The following is a 7,500-nucleotide window of genomic DNA, read 5'->3' on the forward strand; positions in this document are numbered from 1 at the left end:
TTTTAAGCAAAAATTGAAAAAAAAATTCTAAGTAGCCAAAGACTTAGAAAAAAAGTTTAAAAAAACATATGATACTAATACAAAATAAAAAGAAATATTCTAAGTGGAAAAAGACTTAGAAAAAATTTACAAAAAATAATTCCAAAGACTTGCAAAAAATTTACATCCAAAATAAGTCTACAAAAAATATTATTTTTCAAGTCCTTACTTCCATTCGGAGACTTTAAAATGTCTGTAAAAAAAGTTCAACCACATTTTGATAGATAGTAGGTTTTTTAAATTATTTTTCGTGATACTCTGAATCAGTGATATTATTGAAGTAGAAAAAAAACACACTTCCATACATTCGGGACATGGAAAATCCATGAAAAAACTTCACTCAAGTCTATTTTACTAACAAACTTTTCAACATCAAATTCAATTCAAAATTTATATCAACAAAAATATAAAAAAATAAAAAATATAAAAAGTCCAAAAAAATTTTCAACATTCAAAATTGACTTTTACCAACCTAGTAAAACTCGACCGCAATCAAGTGCATTTTTGGGCCATTTTTCCGATTTATTTTTTTCCAAAAATTTTATGTCCAAAATTTTTCTAAGTCGAAAAAAATTTTCAACATTGAAAATTGAGTTTTACCACCCTAGTAAAACTCGATCGCAACCAAGTGCGTTTTTGGGCCATTTACTCAGTCGATTTAGTTGTTCTGAATAACATATATTATATAAAAAAGTCGAAAAAAATTTTCAACATTGAAAATTGACTTTTACCACCCTAGTAAAACTCGACCGCAACCAAGTGCGTTTTTGGGCCATTTTTCCGATTTATTAAGTAGAAAATTTTTTTCCAAAAATTTTATGTCCAAAATTTTTCTAAGTCGAACACTTGGTTGCAAGTGGTTTTTCCTACCCTAGTAAAACTCGACCGCAACCAAGTGCGTTTTTGGGCCTTTTTTCGGATTTCTGGAAAAAGTTGACTTTTTCCCATACAAAAATTTTCAAAAATTGCACTAAGTCCCAAAAAAAGGGTCAACTTTTTTTGTGAAAATTCGCCGAACCGAATGTATCCAAGTATGTTTCAAATCTATTTTACGGAATCGAGCATTTTCGATCCAAAAAGAGGAAAATATGAAGTTATTAGTTTGGTCATGTTATTTACCTCCACTTTGTTGTGAAAAAAACTCAAACTACCAAAGGGGGCGCATATTTTGATGTTAAGGAAACATGTATGTAAACCTCTTTCGATGTGGCTTTTTAAGTTGCAACGAATTAACTTACTGGTAATGTGGTATCATGATTGGGCGGGGACTCGCACCTCGTTTTCACCAAAAGTGGTACCACGGCGTTGTGGCGGAGAACACTGGCTTTGTGGCGAAGATGTCAAAAAAAAAATACTTTAAGTAAAGTAATGTCGAAAAAAAAAATAATAAATATTAATTTCCAATTGGGATTATTTGTTGAACATAAAAATGTTCATAAAGAAAAATTATTAAAAAGAATTATTAATTCTATATCATAAATAAATGGTTTATTTTATAAAAATATTCCAAAAACACTTCAATATATTGAAGTAAAAGAAAATATTAGAAATTTGAAAATAATCATTGATATGTATTTGTGAAAGGTGCTACACTAAAATTTAACAATATCAGAGTTCACCATACGGTAGGAGTTCTCTTTGTTAAAATAAAAATAGTTGTTATATGAAACCTTTGTGAAATGCATTTTCCCTCATTTTCCAGATAAAAGTAAAAATACAAAATACCCATACAAAATACATACAAATAAATAAAAATAAAAATAAATTTACCAAAAAATATATACAAATAAAAATTGTGTTGGTAAAAAAAATAAAATAATAATTATCCCTATTAGGGAGGATATAAAACAAAAAGTATGTATAAATATAAATAAATAAAAAAAAAAAAAATAAAAACTTTATCATTGGATTATTGAGAGGAGATTGATGTTATTTTTCAAAATTTCAAATAATATTAAAAATAAAATATTATAACATTATTCTGGTTGATCCTGCCAGTAGTTATATGCTTGTCTCAAAGATTAAGCCATGCATGTCTAAGTACACACGAATTAAAAGTGAAACCGCAAAAGGCTCATTATATCAGTTATGGTTTATTAGATCGTTAACAGTTACTTGGATAACTGTGGTAATTCTAGAGCTAATACATGCAATATAAACACGGACCTTTTGGAACGTGTGCTTTTATTAGGCTAAAACCAAGCGATTTCTTCGGAAATCGTTATAATGGTTGAACTCTAGATAATTTGCCGATCGTATGGTCTAGTACCGACGACAGATCTTTCAAATGTCTGCCCTATCAACTATTGATGGTAGTATCTAGGACTACCATGGTTGCTACGGGTAACGGGGAATCAGGGTTCGATTCCGGAGAGGGAGCCTGAGAAACGGCTACCACATCTAAGGAAGGCAGCAGGCGCGTAAATTACCCACTCCCAGTTCGGGGAGGTAGTGACGAAAAATAACAATACAGGACTCATATCCGAGGCCCTGTAATTGGAATGAGTACACTTTAAATCCTTTAACAAGGACCAATTGGAGGGCAAGTCTGGTGCCAGCAGCCGCGGTAATTCCAGCTCCAATAGCGTATATTAAAGTTGTTGCGGTTAAAACGTTCGTAGTTGAATTTGTGCTTCATACGGGTAGTACAACTACAATTGTGGATTGTACATTACCTTATGTATGCAAGCGTATTATCGGTGGAGTTCTTATACATTTATGATACTTATGTACCATTATGTATTCCTCCTATTAAAACCTGCTTCAGTGCTCTTCATCGAGTGCTGTTGTGGGCCGTTACAATTACTTTGAACAAATTAGAGTGCTTAAAGCAGGCTCCAAATGCCTGAATATTTTGTGCATGGAATAATGAAATAAGACTTCTGATCTACTTTCATTGGTTTTTAGATCAAGAGGTAATGATTAATAGAAGCAGATTGGGGGCATTAGTATTACGACGCGAGAGGTGAAATTCTTGGACCGTCGTAAGACTAACTTAAGCGAAAGCATTTGCCAAAGATGTTTTCATTAATCAAGAACGAAAGTTAGAGGTTCGAAGGCGATCAGATACCGCCCTAGTTCTAACCATAAACGATGCCAGCTAGCAATTGGGTGTAGCTACTTCTATGGCTCTCTCAGTCGCTTCCCGGGAAACCAAAGCTTTTGGGCTCCGGGGGAAGTATGGTTGCAAAGCTGAAACTTAAAGGAATTGACGGAAGGGCACCACCAGGAGTGGAGCCTGCGGCTTAATTTGACTCAACACGGGAAAACTTACCAGGTCCGAACATAAGCGTGTAAGACAGCGTGTAAGACAGATTGATAGCTCTTTCTCGAATCTATGGGTGGTGGTGCATGGCCGTTCTTAGTTCGTGGAGTGATTTGTCTGGTTAATTCCGATAACGAACGAGACTCAAATATATTAAATAGATGCTTTCAGGATTATGATGTTGAAGCTTTCATAGCCTTCATTCATGAATATAGTAAAATATAATTGTGTTTGAATGTGTTTATGTTAGTGGAGTCGTACCTGTTTGTTTGTCCCATTATAAGGACACTAGCTTCTTAAATGGACAAATTGCGTCTAGCAATAATGAGATTGAGCAATAACAGGTCTGGAATGCCCTTAGATGTCCTGGGCTGCACGCGCGCTACAATGAAAGTATCAACGTGTATTTCCTAGACCGAGAGGTCCGGGTAAACCGCTGAACCACTTTCATGCTTGGGATTGTGAACTGAAACTGTTCACATGAACTTGGAATTCCTAGTAAGTGCGAGTCATTAACTCGTATTGATTAAGTCCCTGCCCTTTGTACACACCGCCCGTCGCTACTACCGATTGAATTATTTAGTGAGGTCTCCGGACGTGATCACTGTGACGCTAACGTGTTACGGTTGTTTCGCAGAAGTTGACCAAACTTGATGGTTTAGAGGAAGTAAAAGTCGTAACAAGGTTTCCGTAGGTGAACCTGCGGAAGGATCATTAACGTGATTTTTCCAATAAAATAAAATTTATATATATTTAATATATATAAAAAAGAAAAATAAAATATAAAAATAAAAATGTACAATTATGGTACAAAATGTATAAAATATACAATAAATATATAAACAAATACAAAAAAGAATACTTCAAAAGAAGTAAAAATACAAATACAAATTAGACTGGGTGTGTTACTATAAGTAATGCATTCAGTCTTTTTTTTTTCAAAAAAAATTAAGAACAAAAAGTATTTAAACGGTAGCCAAATGTCATCGTCATCGAAATAGTGACGCTTATGAAAATATATATATGAATAAACAAACTTGCTATAGCAAAAGTCGAACAACAAAGGTGTCGTACCCTTCGGGGTAATATCCTCCTGGGTGTAAAAACCCGCCCTTCGGAGTGGCGTGTATACGTTGCGACGAATTAACCCCTAAAGGTGTCGTACTTGGACAATATCCCGGTACTATCCGGCTAAAACGCATAGCATAAGTTGTAACGATATATATATAATAAAAAAAAAAACAAATACAAAATAGACTGGGTGTGTTACTATAAGTAATGCATTCAGTCTTTTTTTTTCAAAAAAAAATATGAACAAAATATTTAAATGGTAGCCAAATGGTGTCGTCATCTAAATAGTGACGTTTTTAGCCAATATACAAAAACAAATTAGACTGGGTGTGTTACTATATGTAATGCATTCAGTCTTTTTTTTTCAAAAAAAAATATGAACAAAATATTTAAATCGTAGCCAAATGGTGTTGTCATCTAAATAGTGACGTTATAACCAAAATACAAAAACAAATTAGACTGGGTGTATTACTATAAGTAATGCATTCGGTCTTTTTTTTTCAAAAAAAAATATGAACAAAATATTTAAATGGTAGCCAATTGTCATCGTCATCGAAATAGTGACGCTTATGAAAATATATATATGCATAAACAAACTTGCTAGAGCAAAAGTCGAAAAAACAAAGGTGTCGTACCCTTCGGGGTAATATCCTCCTGGGTGTAAAAACCCGCCCTTCGGAGTGGCGTGTATACGTTGCGACGAATTAACCCCTAAAGGTGTCGTACTTGGACAATATCCCGGTACTATCCGGCTAAAACGCATAGCATAAGTTGTAACGATATATATATATAAAAATAAAAATGTATAAAAATGTTGTACTTAGATTTCTTTAAAAGAAATTTATAAGTTAACGATTCTTTGGAATTGGACATTCGCAACATAAAAAAAATACATAAAATATAAAAAGAAATAAATTTTTATTTCTTAAAAAAAAAAATTGACTAAATATAAAATAAAAAAATAATAATACTCTAAGCGGTGGATCACTTGGCTCATGGGTCGATGAAGAACGCAGCAAACTGTGCGTCATCGTGTGAACTGCAGGACACATGAACATCGACATTTTGAACGCATATAGCAGTCCATGCTGTTATGTACTTTAATTAATTTTGAAGTGCTGCTTGGACTACATATGGTTGAGGGTTGTGATACTATGCTAAATAAGCTGCTTTTGATTTATCAAATGCGCATGTTATATTATTGGATTTGTAAAAATTCATAATATTAAAATATAATATATACCTCAAAATAATATCGAGCGACAGTAAGTTCGTTTTATCTATTTTTTAGAGGATGTTAGTATATAAAAATTTCTAACATTGCAGATCGTTGTCATAATATAATTTGGCAATTGAGGCATTCTACTTGAATTGATAAAATGGCTGAAATGATCGATATATAAAAAATATTTTGAATTGAGTATATAAAATTATTAAGCAAATAAAAAGTGTTAAGCAACCTCAACTCATATGAGATAACTCCCCGAATTTAAGCATATTAATGAGGGAAGGAAAAGAAACTAACAAGGATTTTCTTAGTAGCGGCGAGCGAAAAGAAATCAGTTCAGCACTAAGCCATTTTGTCTTTATGGCAAATATGGGATGCAGTGTATGGAACATCTATAATCTAGTATGAGAAATTAACGATTTAAGTCCTTCTTAAATGAGGCCATTTACCCATAGAGGGTGCCAGGCCCGTATAACGTTAATGATTACTAGAAGGTGTTTCCAAAGAGTCGTGTTGCTTGATAGTGCAGCACTAAGTGGGTGGTAAACTCCATCTAAAACTAAATATAACCATGAGACCGATAGTAAACAAGTACCGTGAGGGAAAGTTGAAAAGAACTCTGAATAGAGAGTTAAATAGTACGTGAAACTGCTTAGAGGTTAAGCCCGATGAACCTGAATATCCATTATGGAAAATTCAATACTAATATAAAAATATATAAAAAATATTTTAACAATAGTGTGCAATTTTTCCATATAAGGACATTGTAATCTGTTAATGTAATAAATATTTATCATAAGATCCATTACTTAAGTTTATTCAAATTGTTTATCTTCGGATTTTCAACATAAAATAAATGTTTTGGATTTGATAAATCATTGACAGATATAATTATATATTGTGCTTAAATTTTTCGGAATTTTACAATGGTAAATAAATCTATTGATTTGTTTATTTATATTGTATGCACTTTTATGATTAACAATGCGATAGATTCAGGATACCTTCGGGACCCGTCTTGAAACACGGACCAAGGAGTCTAACATATGTGCAAGTCATTGGGTATTTTTAATAAAACCCAATGGCATAATTAACTTAACTTAATTTAATGGGATTAGTTTATAATTTGTTATGAATTATTTATTCAATCCCGGGGCGTTCTATACAGTTATGCATAATGATATTTATATTATTTATGCCTCTAACTAGAGCGTACCTTGAGCATATATGCTGTGACCCGAAAGATGGTGAACTATACTTGATCAGGTTGAAGTCAGGGGAAACCCTGATGGAAGACCGAAACAGTTCTGACGTGCAAATCGATTGTCAGAATTGAGTATAGGGGCGAAAGACTAATCGAACCATCTAGTAGCTGGTTCCCTCCGAAGTTTCCCTCAGGATAGCTGGTGCAATTAAAAATTATATAAAATAATCTTATCTGGTAAAGCGAATGATTAGAGGCCTTAGGGTCGAAACGATCTTAACCTATTCTCAAACTTTAAATGGGTAAGAACCTAGCCTTTCTTGATATGAAGGTTTTGGTTGTGATATATTGTGCCCAGTGGGCCACTTTTGGTAAGCAGAACTGGCGCTGTGGGATGAACCAAACATAATGTTAAGGTGCCAAAATTAACAACTCATGCAGATACCATGAAAGGCGTTGGTTGCTTAAAACAGCAGGACGGTGGCCATGGAAGTCGGAATCCGCTAAGGAGTGTGTAACAACTCACCTGCCGAAGCAACTAGCCCTTAAAATGGATGGCGCTTTATACATTATCGCTAAAGTAGATGGTTTATTTTCGATCTGATTGAATTTAAATTTTGAAACTTTAGTGAGTAGGAGGGTACAATGGTGTGCTTAGAAGTGTTTGGCGTAAGCCTGCATGGAGCCGCTATT

At 33.5% G+C, this 7,500-nt stretch overlaps 3 non-coding genes across 3 annotated transcripts in view; all 3 read left to right on the forward strand.

The window, feature by feature from the left end:
* Positions 1-2,017: 2,017 nt before the first annotated feature.
* On the forward strand, positions 2,018-4,021 carry LOC129920779 (small subunit ribosomal RNA). The gene has a single exon (XR_008773334.1). It is a non-coding gene; the product is annotated as a small subunit ribosomal RNA (ribosomal RNA).
* Positions 4,022-5,343: 1,322 nt separating this feature from the next.
* On the forward strand, positions 5,344-5,522 carry LOC129920845 (5.8S ribosomal RNA). Its single transcript, XR_008773382.1, has one exon. It is a non-coding gene; the product is annotated as a 5.8S ribosomal RNA (ribosomal RNA).
* A 309-nt stretch (positions 5,523-5,831) lies between these two features.
* Positions 5,832-7,500, forward strand: part of LOC129920805 (large subunit ribosomal RNA) — a 4,138-nt gene continuing 2,469 nt past the window's right edge. The window contains exon 1 of the ribosomal RNA XR_008773359.1: positions 5,832-7,500. This exon is cut by the window's right edge and continues 2,469 nt beyond it. This is a non-coding gene — a ribosomal RNA (large subunit ribosomal RNA).

The sequence above is a fragment of the Episyrphus balteatus genome (assembly GCF_945859705.1).
Source record: "Episyrphus balteatus chromosome X unlocalized genomic scaffold, idEpiBalt1.1 SUPER_X_unloc_1, whole genome shotgun sequence".
NCBI lineage: Eukaryota > Metazoa > Arthropoda > Insecta > Diptera > Syrphidae > Episyrphus > Episyrphus balteatus.